The sequence below is a fragment of the Cavia porcellus genome, unplaced genomic scaffold, assembly GCF_034190915.1.
Source record: "Cavia porcellus strain 051 isolate PalLab524CR breed Dunkin Hartley unplaced genomic scaffold, mCavPor4.1 scaffold_10, whole genome shotgun sequence".
Lineage (NCBI taxonomy): Eukaryota > Metazoa > Chordata > Mammalia > Rodentia > Caviidae > Cavia > Cavia porcellus.
The window spans coordinates 15073533-15090623 of NW_026947493.1; the positions used below are offsets into that span (position 1 = coordinate 15073533).

The window sequence follows — 17091 nt, forward strand, 5'->3', positions numbered from 1 at the left end:
CAAGTGTAAAAGGAGACCTTAACACCCCACTGTCACAAAGAGATATATAAACTAGACAAAACATCAAAAAAAATAATAGAACTGAATCATACCTGTGAGCAATTGGACTTAGTAGATGTTTACAGAGTGTTCCACCCAACCACATCAGAATACACATTCTTCTCAGCTGCACATGGGATAGTCTCCAAAATAGACTGTATATTATCCCATAAAACATTCCTAAGTAACTGCAAAGGTATTGAAATTATCCCATGCGTAATATCTGACCATAGCACACTGAAATTGGAAATTAATGGCAAAAGAAATTGCAAAACCTGCATAAATACATAGAAATTAAATAACAACCTTTTGAACAATCTTGGGCTACAGATGAAATTAAAAAGAAATAAAGCAATACCTACAATTCAATGAAAATGTAGATACAATATGCTATAATCTGTGGGATACAATGAAAGCAGTCTTAAGAGGAAAACATATAGCAATAAATTGTTATATCAAGAAAACAGAATGAGCACAAATAAACAACCTAATGCTTCACCTCAAGAGCAAGTTAAACCCAAAGTTCATAGAAGAGAGAAAATTGTAAAGATTAGAGCATAAATCAATGCAATTGAAACTCAAAAAACAATATAAAGAATTAATGAATCAAAAAGCTGGTTTTTGAGAGAATAAACAAAATTGATAACCCCCTGGACAACCTTATCAAGAAAAGAAAGAAAAACTCAAATTCATGCAATAAGGACTGTAAAGAAGAATATTACTACAGATCCCATGGAAATTCAAAAGATCATGAACACCTACTTTGAAAATCTCTACTCATGTATGGTGGAAAGCACAGAGGAAATGGACAGATTTCTAGGAACACGTGAGCTACCAAAGCTCAACCAAGAAGACATAACAATTTTGAATAACCCAATATCAGCTACTGAAATAAAAAAAAAACATGATTTAAAACTTACCAACAAAGAAAACCCCAGGTCCTGATGGATTCATGGCTGAATTCTATAAGAAATTTAGAAATTTAATGCCAATACTCCTTAAACTCTTCAATGAAACTGAAAGAGAAGCACACTCAGTAACTCATTCTTGGAAGCAAGTATCACTCTGATACCAAAACCAGAGAAAGATCCAACCAAAAAGAAGACCTATAGACCAATCTCACTAGTGAACACTGATGCAAAGATTCTCAATCAAATACTGGCAAATAGAATGCGGCAAGTCATCAAGAAGATTATACATCACGACCAAGTGGGATTTATTCCAGGAATTCAGGGATGTTTCAACATATGCAAATCAATAATTGTAATACACCACATCAATAGAGCCAAAAATAAAAATGGCGTGATCATCTCAATAGATTCAGAAAAAGCTTTTGATAAAGTCTAACGCCTGTTCATGATTTAAAAAAAAAAAAAAACCCTACAGAAACTCAGAATACATGGTATCTACCTCAATCTTATAAAGGCCATCTATGACAAACCAACAGCCAACATTATACTAAATGGACAAAAACTGAAACCTTTCCCTCTAAAATCAGGAACAAGACAAGGATGCACACTACCACCATTCTTATTAAATATAGTTATGGAAATATTAGCCAGAGCGAGATCAGGTAAGAGCAAGAAACAAAAGAAATAAAAATAAAAAAGAAGTTAAATTATCATTATTTGCAGATAACATGACACTAAAAAGAAGATCCCAAAAACTTCATTAAAAGACTATTAGAATAAAGAAATTCAGCAGTGTAGCTGGATACAAAGTAAATGCGCAAATATCAACAGCATTCCTGTACAAAAAATTCCATGTGAGAAATTATGAAAATATCATCTTTAACAATAGCATCTAAAAAATGAAAAAGCTAGGAATCAACATAATCAAGAATGTAAAAGACCTATATGCTGAAAATTATGTTACACTAAAGAAGAAGTTTCAAGAGGTTGTTAGAAAATGAAAGGGTATTCCTTGCTCTTGGTTAAGAAGAACCAACATTGTGAATATGACCATACTCCCAAAACTGTTATACAGATTCAATGTAATCCCAATCAAAATACCAGTAACATACTTTACGGATCTGGAGAAAATATTCCTAAAATTCATCTGGAAATAGAAGAGACCTAGAATAACAAAGGCAATTCTGGGCAACAAAGGCAAGACAAGAGGCATCTCAATTCCTGACTTGAAACTATACTACAAAGCCACAGTAATAAAATCAGCATGGGACTGGCAAAGAAATAGACCTGAGGATCAATGGAACAGATTAGAAGATGCAAGCACAACTACAAAGACACCCAGCCACCGGATGTTTGACATAGGGGCTAAATATGTTCACTGGAAAAAAGATAGCCTGTTTAATAAATGATGTTAGAAAAATTGGCTTTCCACATGTCAAATACTGAAAATAGACCCATGCCTATCACCATACACTAAAATAGAGTCAAAATGGATCAAGGATCTAAATATTAAAACAGAAACACTAAATCTGCTGGAGGACAAGGTAGGTAAAAATCTTTGAGACATAGGGGTAGGGAGAGAATTCATGAATAAAATGCAAACCTCAAGGGAAATACTTCACAGAATCAACAAGTGGGATCTCATATTATTGAAAAATTTTTGCATTTCAAAAAAAATCACCAACAAAGTGAAAAGAAAACCCACAGAATGGGAAAGATTTTTAGCTGACAACCCCTCAGACAAAAGACTTATATCCAGAACATATAAAGAATTGAAAAATATCAAGCTCCCCATTTTCAAAGACCCTCTCCAAAAATGAGCATCAGAGATGAACACACAGTTCTCAATGAAGATATACAAATGGCAAATAAATATATGAAGAAATGTTCCCCATCACTGGTCATTCAAAAAATGCAAATTAAAATAGCATTGAGATTTCATCTCACCTCAGAAAGAATGGCTGCCATCAAGAAAACAACTTTGATAGATAAATCAGTTTGTAATAGCTAAATCTTGGAAATAACCAAAATTCCTATCAACTGCAGAGTGGATGAAAAAAATGTGGTATTTTTATGCAATGGAATACTATTCTGCTATATAAAAGATGATCTTGAGACCTTCATAGGTAAATGGAGGCAACTTGACAATATCTTCATTAGTGAAATAAACAAAACTCACGTTACTAAATATCACATTGTCTGTCTAGTATAAAAAATAATAATAAAAAACAGTAAGGAGAAAAACTGACAGAATAATGGGATCCAAAAAGTATAATAGTTATTGTAAAGTGAAAGGGAAAGAAAGTGCTCTAAAAGATATAATGGTATGTTCAGTGTGTAAGATAGATGACCATATTACTAAATTTCTGATAGCTCATTGAACAGAAGAGTTCACACTGTCAATGTTTGAGTGTCTAGCCACTTTTTATGCTTTGATTTTGTAACTTTAATAACTATTGTTAAGATGACAATATGTAATGTATCAACTAACAATTTTATGATGTTAATTTTTTTCAATTCTGTATTTTACTTTTTTCTTTTTTGTTTTTTAATTTTTTCTTTCTTTAAATAAAAAAATAAAGAAAAAAGAAAAATGTATATGTCTAAACAGTGGAATGCTAGACAGACACTTTGAAAATGTTATCTTTATTATAGAGTTACAAATTATATTAGAAAACATTCTCTGTATAGAATACTAAGTACAAAATAATTATAAAACAATTGTGAAGATTGATCTCATTTTTTAAAGATGCATACAGATATAGCAAATGATGATGGTTTATTATTACACGTGTGACAAAAAAATGATTTTAATTTATATACATTCAATGTTCTGATGTTAATTTCCCAGCTTTTGATATGTACTATACTCATGTAAAATATAGCAATTGAGTAATGAGTACTGAATGAATTATATACAATGAATTACATACATCTCTGCTATTTTTATAATTTCCTGTTATTTATAAGTATCTCACAACAAAAAAAAAGCTCAGGGCATATACAATTTAGATGTTATAAAAATTGAATAATGTGATAATTATCATTTCTACTGGTTTATTAGATCTTTTATTTTACCAATTTTATTTTCACCCATTTTTATACATCTTCAGTGAGCAACTATGTTACAATTCGAAAACACTACCTTATTTTAAATTATATAAAATCCTAAAGATGACGCAGGAATTAAAAGTTCTTTGTTAAGCATATATTTATGCAAACTTATGTTTATACATGAGATTTACATGAGGAAAGATACATGGATGGATAAAAAATGGACAGGTAGATGACAGAATCATTTATAAAACTTAGATATGGGAACTAAATTTTTTAAAAAGCTTTTAGTAATGAAAAGAGTGTGACTATGTGAGAAACAAAAGAGCTTTCACATGAATTTGTGGTTAGCTTCTCTGTAACTAGTTCTTTACATTTAGATAACTTATCACGTGTATAATGTAATCAACTAAATATGGATAACAACATTAACAAGTGTCATAAAATAGGTTTGGTTTTTCTTCTCCTCTCTCTACATCAGCTCACTGTTCTCCACCCCCTTCCCTCTCCTTATCCTAAAGCACTGTGATGAAATGATCTGAAATAGAATAATTCATAATTTCAATTTTGCTTCTTTTACTTAGTATCTATGATCATGAGAAATCTCTTAGCAAATCTTAGTTAACTTTTCTGTAAGTCAGAGATATTAATACTTGCTTAAGAATGGCTTGGAGAGTAAATTGAGCTAATTAGCAAAGTAACTAGTGAAGTAGTAGTAATTTCTTAATAGATACGCTTGTCTTCCTTTCTCTTTCTACATTTACCTCCCGTTCCATCATCCCTGCCTTATACCCATATCTTTTTCTGAGAAAATGCGCTGATTTCTTTAAAAAGTTGCAAGGACTCGGAAGCTGATTTCTCAGCAAGGACTATTTTAAGAATTAAGCATCAAGAAGGTTTCTTTTTTCTTTTTCGTTTTCTTGTTTTGTTTTTTCTTTTGAGGGTGGCAGAAGGAAAATGGTGTCTCCCAATTAAAACTGCTGGAAATCTAGTTTTACTGAATCAACCAAGAGTATATTTCTCTAGAAGAAATCCTCTGAGCTCTGAAGAGTCCTAAGAGCAATTCTGTTGTCAAAACATTATTGTTTTCTCCATGTCATTTTAACGCTCCCGAATGCATTATACACAAGACGGTTTTTCCTGGCATATTTCCTCACCTGTCCCCAAGAATTCATCAGCCATTTCAAGTGGCCTCGTTTCAAGCTGTTCTATCAGTCAGTCTAACACATGGTCTTAGACTTAGCACTTCAGGGAAAGGAGGAGAGGAATAAATGGGATTAAGCTGCCTCTATGACACAGCAGAGTCCTTCAATCCTCAGGATTCCTCATATGCTGAGTTGGTCTGTTCTGCTGCTCCACAGGGACCGGGCTCCACATTACATGTGCAGGCTGCCCAGCCTTTGTCTCCAGCTGACTCACAAACTCCAGGACACCCTGCTCATTCCTAACATTCAAGTAAAAAACAAAAATGTGTGCTCCATAGACAGCATAGACAGCAATGTGTGGAACATGCAGTGTTTGTCCTCCATGTGACTCACAGAGCCAGCTGAGGGATATTTTGCATGTAGGTCTCATTATATAATAAGCCCTCTGGCTCCAAGCTGCAAGAGTCCTTGCAATTTATATAGGTGTCTCTTTTTATCACTTTGGCCTTCAGCTCCTATCTATTTTCTCTTACCTCTAATGTAAGTGAATGGAATAGATTCCACAGGGTCAAGCGGGTAAACCTAAATTTTTAAAATACGCACGTATTTAGGTGTAAGTGCTTTATTTTAGTGGACATTTGTTTTCCATTTTTCTGGGTCTAGTTGGACTACCTTCTCCCCTGTCCTAGAAGCTGCCAGTACTTCCAGTAAACTTCTCTTTGAAACTGAGCCAGTCATTTGCTGTTATTTTAATTACACACAGTGAAATAACTTTCAAGTTACCATAATACATTTTCATAATTTAAAGTGATAATAAAAATATTTAAAGAACTCCAGATAATGTCAGTTTTAAGGCATAATTAAAATAAAGGTGTTTTTAAAATACTGTTAGAGAAAAACAGTAACTTAAAATCAGCATTTACACTATAAAAATACATTTATATATTTACATGTCAAAAAGACAAAAAGGATATTTTCAGAATATTAATAGACTGATCTTCAGAAGAATATGCCTGTGTTTTTTATTTTTCTTTCAGTTTTTCAATATTCTCTGTAGTTTTTCCTGTGAATACATATTCCTTTTGCAATATGAAAAAAAGATAAATGTTATTTTAAGAAATGCATGCTCAAGTTGAACTTCCAGCATAATTAGGGGTTAGCTACTGATTGAAAAGTATGTGGGCAATTAATGAAATGTTATTCCAAGGACCCGCCTCGGTAGCAGCTCTTGAATCTTAATGATAACACTGGAATATATCGCCTATTGTTCCTCAGTCCTCAAAAACTAAACATGGACAAATAGGTCAGGTTGTTAATCATGAATCACGAAGATGAATCATGACATACAATGCACGCTGCTAAAAGGCTAGAGATAAACATACTCTCAATCTATGTATAAAATTATCCTTGCTATTTTGAGAATCCAAGAATATATTTAATGATTATCACACTATCTTGACATTTGAACAGATACTCATTCTTCATATCTGTTAAAGTAACACATTATAAGTGCTAGCACACATAACAAAGAAAAAGATTAGTAAAGGAACCAAGTATTAGTTAATTCAATACTGTGGGCTAAATATCAGTGTCTCCCAAACATACATACAGTGAATTTCTAACCCCCATTCTGATGGTATTAAGGGTGGACTTTTCAAAACATAATGAAGTCATGAGGATAAGGCCCTCATGAAAAGAATTAGTGTCTTTATAAAAAGAATCCAGAGAGCTAGTTAGTCCTCATCTACCATTTGGGGAAAGGATGAGAAGTTAGCAGTTACCAAGTTGGCATCTTGATCTGAGATTTCCAACCTCCACAATTGAAAGAAATAAATTTCTGTTGTAGATAAGCCACTCAGTCCATGGTACTTTTTTATAGAAGGAAAAACTGACAAAGACATTTATCTAGATTACAATTTCAGAAAAAGTTAATCCTTTATTAATAAATAAAATAAAAATGGGAAGTTTTTAAAAGTTTCAATGTTCACTAGTTAAATTCAAACATTTTTGTTGTTTTTAAATACTGTGCCATTTTATAGGAATGGTAATTCATTCATCTCACATCAATCTTTCTCCTACTACAATTCTTTAGAAACATTTTTCTGATTTTTTCCCTCTGTATTAATTATTTAAGATTGTTGGTTTTCCTTAAAAGGTTGGAGGCAAGTTTTTAAATGCTCTTAGGGTTCATTTATTCTTCTTGTGTTTGAAATAAAATATCTACAATACTACAATCTGTAAAATACTAATTGGTCATTAGAAACTATGTCTCTTGACTCCATCATTTCCAAGATTCAATCCAGGCTCTTTTCTTCAACATCATTGAGTCTCCACCTTTTTTTGTCTTGGGGCCTTTTTATAGTTTTAAACTTTATCAAGAATCCATAAAGAGCTTTTTGTTTACATAGGTGAGGTTTACCAATACTTAATCACATTTGAAATTAAAACAGAAATTTTAAAAATATTTAATTCATTTATATATAAAAGTTCATTATGTGTCACCATAAATAGGCATACTTCATGTAAAATAACTACATTTTTCAAAAAATAGCAAGAGAATGGCAATGCTCTGTATTTTTGCAAATCTCTTTCAGATTTGGCTAGATAGATGATAAATGGTTTTCTTAACAGTTCCTGTATTCATTCTTGTAATAGCACACATCATTCAATCTCTAGAAAATTCCATCACATACTCACGAGAAAGTGAGTGAAAAAGGCAAATGCTACATTAGTGACACCAAGAAAATAGTTTTCACTCCACAGCCTCCATGACATGGTCTGTGATGGCTGAGTAAGAAAGGCCCAACTAAATTGGATCAGTGTGGTTCTGGGTATGGAAGACCCACCCTAGGATTGTTGAAGACCTGCCCACAGGATTGTCTCCAAAACAGTATACAAGAGAAAGGAAGCAAGAAGGCTCACTTCTGTTTCTTTAGAGAACCTCTAGTCTTCGTATTCGCCTTAGACATCATCTTCTGGCTTCCAGTGCAAACCCTTCTGCTTCCTTATACGGAGTTGTGCAGGACATTACCACGAACTCCAACCCTTCAACTGAATCCTTCAATCTCCAGTACATAGACAGACCTTTTGCACTTTTCCACATATGACTCAGAGAGTGTCCACTGTAAGCTAATCTTACAAATTCTGATATATGTGTATATCTTGCATCAAATCTACTTCTCTACTAAGCACTAACTGATACAGATTTTGATACCATGTATGGAGTCAGTGCTGTGACTACTGACCATGTGATTCAGGAGCTTTTAGCACTAGCTTGTGGGAAGAGTTAAGAAGGAGTTGGAGATGTCAGCTGAAGAAACAGACTGCTTTAAATTGTATTTGATGGGAATTTCTGGTCAGTATTCAAAAAACTAGGCTCAGTTTCTGCTGCCATTGGTTGTTGGACTCTAGATCATGTGTGTTATGTTATGCTTTGGCAGAAAGTATACCTATATTTTTCTCATGTCCAGAGATTTTAACTGAGACTGAAATTCATTTAATTAATCTTGCAGAAAAAAATTAATCTTGCAGAAAAAAATTCAAGACAGTCTAATGTTGAGGGATAGTATGGCCTTTACTCAGATCTATGTTGAGAATCAAGAGCAAAAAAGTCCACCAGAATGATTTAAAGTGTTTTGAGTTTGACTAGAAAGGTAGCTCCAGTAAATTTTCAGACTACAAAGATGGAGCAGAGGAGAACTTGGCTGCTGAAAAGAAAAAGGACAATAGAAAAATTAGCTTGATGACATCACGAGAGCCAAAAGGACTCCTTTAACTCTGGGTGCCAGGTATTTTGTCTCAGTAATGAGAAAAGTAATTAAGGCAGATTCTCCCCAGGGCTCCTCAGATCATACATTGAGAACCAATTGCTCTCCATCAAGCCATAGGAGATAAAGAGGAGCTGATATTATCTGGTAGCTATGTAGGAATTAAGTATAACATCATAACACATGGCAGACACAAAACATTTCCTGGGTCTAGGAATACCTTCTTGATGATAGTTGTTGCCCTGTATGCTACAGCACTGAAGATCTCTTTGGATTTTTGCACCGAGTGCACAGAGAACTGTGTCACTTTCGTAGCTCTTAGCGGCCAGGAATCAGGGCTACAAGCCTGGTGGAGTCTTTTTAACAGCAACCAGCTCTCCCATATCTGAGAAAGATATGTTTGTCTCTAACTAACTGAAAGATCCCAAGTATCCTGTAGTAAAGGAAACTCTTCATTCCCAGCATGTATTTTTCCCAGAGACAGCTCTTGAGGCTGCCTTAACTATCTAATTAGCCTGCAAAGAGAACTGTGTATTGAGTCTACTAAGAATGGTTAGATGTCTGTTGATATGGGCAGAAAAATGATGGACTCCAAAATATTTTTTAAAACTGCTTTATTAGCTGAGCTCAGTGTGGTCACTGTCCCTGACCCAGGGGCTGCAGAGAGTTATAAAGTAGCAAGCCACAAGGGGAGAGAGGAATCAGGGTCTTAGGATCAGTTTGTCTTCATAAAAGGAACCAGGGAGGCGGAACAAGCAGTTACAGGAACCAGAGAGGCAGGGAAGGGGTTACATGGCGGGTATGTTACAAGTTTGCAACTTAACTGGCAACTACACAAGCTTTACAGGGAAGAGAACAAGTTATAATAAATACAGCACATTTTGTATTTTTGAGCTTATGACATTCCCCACTGCTTTTGGTCACTGAGTCAAATCTTTGACTCTGTTGCATAATCATGTGTAGGTAACTGGATATATCCTTCTTGTCTAAGTATGAACATTTTAACAGCTTGAAATCTGTCCTGGATGTGATTTAGAAGGCACTTTATAATACATGTCCCGATGTTTAAAGCAAGTAAGAAGAGAACAATTAGCCCTATTAGAACTGAGAGTAAGGTGGTCAACCAGGGATACAGTGAGAACAGGTTTTGGAACCGTTTTGGTCAAGTTGTCATTGTTGCTCGCATTTATGGAGTCTTTTTTTAAGCTTGTTTATACTGTCTCGCCTGACTCCAGAGTCATTGGCATAAAAACAGCAGGCTTCTCCTAAGGCTACCCATAATCCCCCTTTTTTTATGAATAACAGGTCTAGGCTCCTGTGCTTTTGGAGAACCAATTCTGTTAGAGACCCTAAAGATTCCTCCAATTTGGATATAGAATGTTCTAGTGTTGCAAATCTGTGTCTATTTAGGACACTTAGTTCTCAGTAGTTTTGGTCACCAATTATTAAGCTTGTAGCTCCCAATGCTGTGGTTCTAGAAAGACCTAGTCCCATCAAAATTGGTATTAACATAGGGACTGCTCGAGCTGTCCTAAAGAGGTTGGATTTTAAATTTAAGTGTTTTCTTCCATTAGTGTCAGAATACCAGGAAACTTGGGGAAATACATGTGTAAGAATACATAGTTCAGTATGTCTAGTAAATATATCAAGTATGACACAAGGAGTTAAACCTGAAGTACAAGCAAACCAAGATCCTGTAGGGGTTTCCAGTTGTTGACTAGGTGTTTAAGAGACATTAGTTATTACAATAGACTCAGAACATAAGTTTGCATAGGGACTAGAGTCAAGGTTATAGGCAGCAAATCTGAGACAAGTTCTATTACCCTGAACATTTTTTAAGGTAAGGATGGGTTGGATTATGGCTAGCTAACAAAGCAAGATGTATATGACAAACAAAGAGAATTATCAAGAGCATTTTGACAATTTAAGTTTGAGGGGGTTCTCAGTCCATGTGACAATCCACTTATCTGTTTCCTCGGCATCCAGTGAGATAACTTTGATGTAAGAATGATGTATCCAGGTAGGTTTTTCTGCTACTTTGACAGCCGTAGGGGTGCTGAGGATGATGGTGTACAGCCTGGTCCAGCGAGGTTTAAGAGAAGAGTTGCAGGAACAATGCTTAAGTAGCATTTGATCTCCTGGGCTTGTGGCCAACGGGGACTCTGGTGCGCATCGCTTGGCTTGGTGGTCTCAGAAGAGTTAGTAGATAGAAGTCAGCACAGGTTGAGCCTGTAGGGACTTAATTAAACTATGGTTAGCAGCCTCTGCCAAATGGGTACTACCAAGGCGGGGAACAAGGGGTAGCAGTCTCCTATAGATTCCCTCAATAGGGGTTATTCCATTTATATATGAAGTACAATGCACATGCAAGAGGGCAAAAGGAAGAAGACTCACCCAGTTTTTGCCAGACTCTAAAATCAACTTGCTAAGCATCTCTTTTAAAGTTCAATTTATCCTTGTAACTTGACCTGAACTTTGGGTATTGTTGTACCTCAAAAAGGCCACGAGATGAAAAACAGGGCAAGATGTCTTTTTTAAAAGAAGCATTTTTATTTTAGCTGGCATCAGCGACACAGTGCAGATGGAATTTGCAAAGCTGTGCAACTGAATCAGAATTTTGACAGATTTTTATAACACATTAACCAAGTGATGTGACAGAGGAGGAATTAGGAAGGCCTATGTTTCCCTTTGCTTGAAGTCAGAGACATTTCACAATTGGTGGTTAGTCCCCCCCTTTTTTTTCTTAAGTTACAGCCCTTGGTCTGCTAATTCCAGGAACATTTGTTTCTCACAAAACAAACAAAGGTTGACACACCATCATTTGTCTCTCACAAAGGGAACAATGGTTGACACAGCAAACAGTTTACTAAGGTAATGAGGCATACAGAACAGTATGGCGACGCCTCAGTTAATTTATAACTAATTTATAACAATGTGGTTGGTGCTCCAGGTATATGGTTACTAGGGCACTAAGCATAGAGCACAGAATGACAAAGCTCTTTGTGCTAATAACAATCTTTTAACTCTGCATTTTAGCCTTTCTAGCATTTAGCATGACATTATGGTAGTAGGCACAGTGAAATTTCAAGCCAATCTGTAATAACTGAGCAACTTTATTAGTGATGGAAGCTATGAAAGCCAGGCCATTGTCAGATCCCATAGATAAGAGAAGGCCAACTCTAGGAATTATTTTATATAAAAGCTTTTTTACAACAATCGAGGCTGATTTGGTCTTCATCAGGTATCCCTCCATCCATCCGGTGAAAGTGTCTACCAGAACCAGCAAATACTTATATCCATGTAGTCCTGGTTTTCCCATGTCCATGAAATCAATTTCCTAGTGTTCTTCTCGAAAAGTTCCCCAATATTGAATTTCCTCTGAGATGATGGTGACTTTGGTATTTACATGTAGACATTGTGGGCATCTTTGACTGACTTCCTTTGCTAATTGAGTCAGCTTAGGAATGAAGTACCTGTTCAAAGCAACTCAGCCAGTTTTGAGACTCCTAGGTGTGAGGCCTGGTGGATTTGAAGAATCAAGTCTCTTGCTTAGGCAGCAGGTATTAAAATTGCTTTACCTGGCAGTTGAAACCAATTTCCAGGGGGCTCTTGTTTTGCTCTCATTCGCCTAGCTAGCTCTTGATTTGACCTGGAATACACCAATTAGGGGAAACAAAGGGGTGGCAGAACTGGCAGCAAATGGGATGTAGGCTGTACAGATGACTTTAGAGCTGCCTCTGGAGCATTCCTGTCAGCAAGTATGTTTCCTATCGAGATTGGATCTTTTCCCATCTGGTGGCCCTTAAAATGTACCACTGCTGTAGATTTGGGGAGCCAGATAGTGGCCAACAAGTCCAGGATAAAAGGAGCATTCTTAATCTTTGAACCAGTAGAGGTTAGGAGCCTCCCTTTTTTGGTAGACTGCCCCATGTATATGAATGGTAGCAAAAGCATAACGGCTATCCATGTAGATAATTGCCCTTTTAGATCCTTAGCCAACTTTAGGGCCTCTGTGAGGGTAATGAGTTTGGCCGTTTGAGCAGAGGTGCCTTGATCCAAATTACTTGTGTTTGAGTGGTTACGGTCACCCCTGCCACCCATTTACCTTCAAAAAGAAAGCTGTTACTGTCGGTGAAATATTCAACATTTGAATTATCTAATAAAAGATCAGTAAGGTCTTGATGAAGACTGGCAGAGGTAGAGAGCAAGTCCATGCAGTCATGGATGGGTACCTGTGGTCATCATCTGGCAGCAGGGTTGCTGGGTTTAAGACTGTAGTCTCCTTGAATTCAATAAGGTCAGAGTTAAGCAAGAGGGCCTGGTATTGTACAATCCTCATGTTTGGGAGCCATCTGTTGAGTGGGGCCTTGAGGAGGGTTTCAACTACATGAGGAGCCACAGCTTGGAGATTCTGTCCAAAAGTTAATTTACTTGCCTCTTTTACTATCAAGGCAGTGGCTACAATAGCTCAAAGGCAATTCAGCCAGCTTGAAAAGTCGGATCCAGCCTTTTTGAGAGCTAAGCAACTGGGCGGCACCATGGTCTCAACATCTCAGGCAGTACCCCCTTTGCTATCTCATTCATTGCTGTTCTGCAATGAACAGCAGAAGTGGACAAACTCTGAAATTGTCAGTCTTTTTCCAATAGGATCCAAGGGGTGGTTTCCCTTTTCTCCAATTTGGCCTTTAATTTTGGACAATCCTTTTTCCAATGGCCCAACTCTTTGCAATGTGCACACATGATTCTTGTCTAGCAGGGTCTTTGTTAGTTGGGTTTTTTTTCCTTTTTTCCTTGAGTATGTCCTTTTGCTAGTACAGCCAAGATCTTGGTTAATGTTTTTCTCTTGTGGGTCTTCCCTGTTGTCAAAAATCTTTGGACTATCTCTATCAACTGACCTATCATCATCCCTTTATAATCCTCTAATTTTTGCAACTTTCATTTAATATCAGGAGCTGACCGAGAGACAAATGCCATATTAATAGTTCCACTATTCTCTGGTGCCTCCGAGTCTATAGGTGTATATATACCCCTGTTCCTGGAACCATGATCTTTTTTCTCTCCCTTTAAAATGTCCTTCAGTATTTTTTGTAGGGTTGATTTGGTGGACATGAATTTCTTCAGTTGTTCTTTGTCATGGAAGTATCTTGTTTCTCCATTAATTTTTAAAGATAGTTTTGTAGGGTACATCAATATGGGTTGGAAGTTGTTATCTTTTAAGACTTGAATTATTTCAAACCCTTCTTGATTTGATGGTTTGTGCTGAGAAATCTGTCATGATTCTGATGAGTTTTTGTTTATAGGTCACCTATTTCTTTTCTCTAACAGCTTTTAACATTCTGTTCTTGTGTTGAATTTCTGGGATCTCGATTATTATATGTCTGGGTGTAGATTTATTTTGGTTATGGCTAGCTGGAGTTCTAAATGCCTCACTTATCAGAATATCATTTCCTTTTCCTATGCTTGGGAAGTTTTCTGAAATTATTTCTGTAAATAGACTTTTAATGTCATTTGTATTGACCCTTACCATTTCACTCACATTTATTAATTTTTTACATTTATTATTCTTAACTTATGATTCTTTTAGATGTCTTACAGCCACTGAATTGTTACTTCCTGGTTCCTTGTTATTTTTAGATCTTTCCTTTAGCAATTGCAAGCTTCAACCCTGTCTTCAAGGTTTGATAGTCTATATTCAATTTCTTTCAAGTGGTTTTGCCAGCTTTCAATCAAATTTTTAATTTCCTGGAAATCTTTTTTAATCTGTTTCATGTATTCTAAGTCTCTTTTATATTCATTTAAGGTTTCCCTCATTTACCTATGGTCCTCTATTCTTCCATCTATGTCTTCTTCAGAGGTGCTTAGCAATTCTTTTATTATGTTTCTCATTTCTTCTTTTACCTGAGATAGTATTTCTGTTCTAATTTCTTTTGTAACCTCATGAAGTTCTTTCTTTACTTCAGTTGCCACCACTTCAGAAATTTCAGGTGTGCGACCTCCAGTCTCTTCCAAGAACAGAATATTAAAAGCTGTTAGAGAAAAGAAACGGGTGACCTATAAAGGAAAACTCATCAGTATCACGACAGATTTTCCAACACAAACCATCAAATCAAGAAGGGTTTGGAGTACTTCAAGTCTTCTGTTTAGATCTCCTAGACCAGTCATGCTTGGGTTGGAGGCTAGTGACTGCCTTTTACTTCTTCATCTTGACATATTCCTGGGTTGTTCTGGACAAGTGGTAGTGGGAGCCAAGCACTTCGTCTGTTGGCTATACTTTTTCTGAAGCAAGACTGTTTGATTCTTTCAGTTAGTGCAGTCTACCAGGTTCTAATGGTGACTACGGGTGTGCTGGTACAGGGCTGTCTGCTGCTTTTCCCAGCCTGCTTTGGCTCACCTGTGGCTGTTGGGGTACACATAGGGGCAGGGCTTGCCCGCTGGCTCCTAGCTGGTTACCTGAGGGGATATACAATAATGGTTGCCAGAGTGTGTGTGGGTGTGTCAGCTGCTGCCTCCCCACCACACAGGGAACCCCCACCATGGCTGTTAGAGCATGTGTGGAGGTGAGGCTGGCCACTGCCTCTAGGCTGAGCTGGTTACCTAGGGCTGTTCCAATGCATACAGAAGTGGGGCTCAGTCCAAGAAATTTCTACTGCTCTGCTCCCAACTAGCAGCTGCTGGAGGAAGCCAGCTGCAGTTCTGGTTCTGATATCCTGAGTCCAAAATGCCCCCTGGCCATTGCTCTCTCCCATAGGAGAACTGAACCCTCTGCACTCACTGCAAGCCAGTACAGTCCTCCACCACTCCCCTCCACCACTGCATCTCTTTGCAGAGGCTTGTGGGCTTGCCAGCCACCCCCATCACTGTAACTGTGCATCTCCAGGTTTCAACAGCTCCTCTCACACAGCAGGTCCAGCTCCAGGTGAAGACACCCTCAGCTACCACCTTCTTATTCATTTAAGCTTGTTTTTTCTTGGAAAGATTGTCAGGTTGAATTTTAATTATTAGACACAGATATAAAAACTCAATTATTTAAAATAATTGTCTTCTTTTTTATTTTTGTTTTCTTTTTTATTTTAAAAGGGGTAAAATTAAACACAACAAAATAGGACATAAGAAAGCAATGTAAGAGATATAAATTTCAAAGCTAGATGACCCGAGATCTTCACTGTCTATCATATTGTCTCTTGTCTTGTTCCAAATAGTTGTCCATGTTTTCACATACAGAGAATTCATACAAAACAACATAGTATAAAACTGATCCAAACTGAATGAGAAAGGCGTTTTAGGTCTTCAAAACCAGACAGAAGGGAAGTCACTAATGGCTGTCATAAAGTCTCCGGTTCTCCTCAAAATAGCTGTCCACACCTTCATGTAAATTGAAGCTCAAAAAACAAATCAAAAGGGGGAAGGGTTGCTTGGTTTCCCAGTGCTCCAGGTCCCAGCATGGTAAATGCTGGTAGCTCCAGTCCTGGGCTACAGGAGCCTGCCACACTCAGGTCCACTCACCCTGGCGGGGGGGTGGGGGGTGCTTGGTTTCCCGGTTCTCCAGGTCCCAGTATGGCATGAGTTGCAGTAAACACTAGTCCCAGTAAACACTCCTTTCCTGGGCCACCGGAACCTGCCATGCTCACAGCTGCTCACAGGGGCGGTGGGGGGTTGCTCCAAGCTGTTTCTTTCTAATGAATTGACCATTTCACTGCCCAAGTTCTGAAATGGCCAACAGACCAAGAAAGACATCTCTTTAGGCCCCTGCTTGAAACCAACAGTGTCAGGAAGCTGCCAGCCTTGATTCAAGGCCAGAAGTTTTTTCTTTTTTACACTCTCTGTGGCCTTCAGTTCTCACTTTAGGTTCTTCCTGGATCCAGGGGATTCACTTCTTTCCTTTTTGCCTTCCCCAAGATGCTGTATTCCAGCATCTGGACTGTTTGTCTCAGAGAGACTCTTCACTCTGCTGCTTACTGTTTCACCATCTTCCTGGAAGTCCTGGCCTTGTTGAACTACCTTTTTCTCAACAACAGAAAGTTTATTAGCCAGTGAGATTATTTTACCATCTATGGAAAAGTCTCTAGTAAAATTAAATAATAAGAAGAACTGTAGGAGTAATAAAACCTAAAGTGTGTAATTGTTATTATAAAAAAGAGAGGAAAAGAAAGTGCTCTAAAGGATATAACGACATGT

The 17091-nt window shown here is 37.0% G+C and overlaps 1 non-coding gene across 1 annotated transcript; it reads right to left on the minus strand.

The window, feature by feature from the left end:
• Positions 1-16577: 16577 nt before the first annotated feature.
• LOC111754652 (small nucleolar RNA SNORA2/SNORA34 family) lies at positions 16578-16713 on the minus strand. The gene has a single exon (XR_002789334.1). It is a non-coding gene; the product is annotated as a small nucleolar RNA SNORA2/SNORA34 family (small nucleolar RNA).
• Between the last annotated feature and the right edge of the window lie 378 nt (positions 16714-17091).